This window comes from Dermacentor silvarum, chromosome 11 (genome assembly GCF_013339745.2).
Source record: "Dermacentor silvarum isolate Dsil-2018 chromosome 11, BIME_Dsil_1.4, whole genome shotgun sequence".
NCBI classification, from domain to species: domain Eukaryota; kingdom Metazoa; phylum Arthropoda; class Arachnida; order Ixodida; family Ixodidae; genus Dermacentor; species Dermacentor silvarum.
Genome location: NC_051164.1, coordinates 65,595,768 through 65,597,218, shown reverse-complemented (window position 1 = coordinate 65,597,218; position 1,451 = coordinate 65,595,768).

Genomic DNA, 1,451 nt, shown 5'->3' with positions numbered 1-1,451 from the left:
CGAATAACTTTTTAATTAATAATTTTACGGCACATCTTTCAATCTACGAATTATAGCCTCTGAGTTCGCAAGGCGTATCCACTTGGAACAAATTCTCAGGACTGAACCAGTTTCGAGATTTTAATTTCAAAGTGTCCGACGAAATGCATGGGCGTTCCAGTTAACTTTTTGAGGAAAACGCTGTTTCATGCATTGAAGCGCAAAAGTAACTGGCCTTAGCGCTAAAATAATGCCATAGTATCGACACTGGGAATAGTGCGATCAAGCGGTAACATGGAAAAATGGTTTGAGGAGTGGTTCTTTGAATAATTTATTTTTCCTTACGCGGATACAATGCTCGTTTTTGCAGAGAAGGAAACAAAAATTAACGTAGCTTGCACTGGCGGCGCAATGCTAAAGAGACAGCGGAGATAATGGGCACCTAGATAGTCCTGGCTTTTGGGGTAGACTAAGCACTACCAAGTCATCCCCAGAATTTCCCGGAATTTATTTATTATTGATTGATTATTGCTGAGCTATTGATTGTATATTGCTAGATATTGGCCACGTATTTGGGATGGGCTAAGCACTACCAAGCTATGTGATTTTATTGATTATTGATCCATTATCGATTAGCTATCGATTGGCTATCGTAAGGTATTGGCCACGTATTTGGGCTAGGCTAAGCACTACCAAGTCGTCCCCAGCATTTTCGGGAATTCGTGAATCTATTGAATATTGATCGATTATCGACTAGCTATTGCTTGGCTATCATTTGCCTATCAATAGGCAATTAGTCCCCACCATTCTTAGCTAGACTTAATCCAGGCTCAGCTTCGCTAGTTCACAGGTGTATGTGCCATTGCGCTTGGACCCTTTCTGCACTGCTGCCAGGATCGGCCCACATTTTTGGATCCAGCGGACACATTAGGCGCGGCTGAAACAGCTCCGCTGTTAAAAATGAGAACTTCCTCTGTTTTACTATATTCTTTGATAAGATACAGTCATGTGATATACAGTCGAGAGAGCGGTGTGGATCTGAGAACAAACGGGGATAACCGATATTCTAGTTGACATTAAGCGGGGTAAAATGGAGCTGGGCCGGCCATGTAATGCGTAGGATGGATAACCGATGGACCATTAAGCTACAGAATGGATACCAAGAGAAGGGAAGCGCAGTTGAGGACGGCAGAAAACTTGGTGAGGTGATGAAGTAGGAAATTTGCAGGTGCAAGTTGATGAATCAGCTAGCGCAAGACAGGCAGGGTTAATTGGTGATCGCAGGGAGAGAGGCCTTCGTCCTGTAGTGGACATAAATATATATAGGCTGATGATGATGACAGTCATCTTGCACATGGTCGCGTGTGCTCGAAGGCCTACTTAGGCCCTTCAATGAGCGGGCCCGAGTCTGGCCCGGGCCCGTGGCTTCAAGCCCGAGTCTGGCCCGGGCGCGCGGCCTCAAGCCCGGCCCG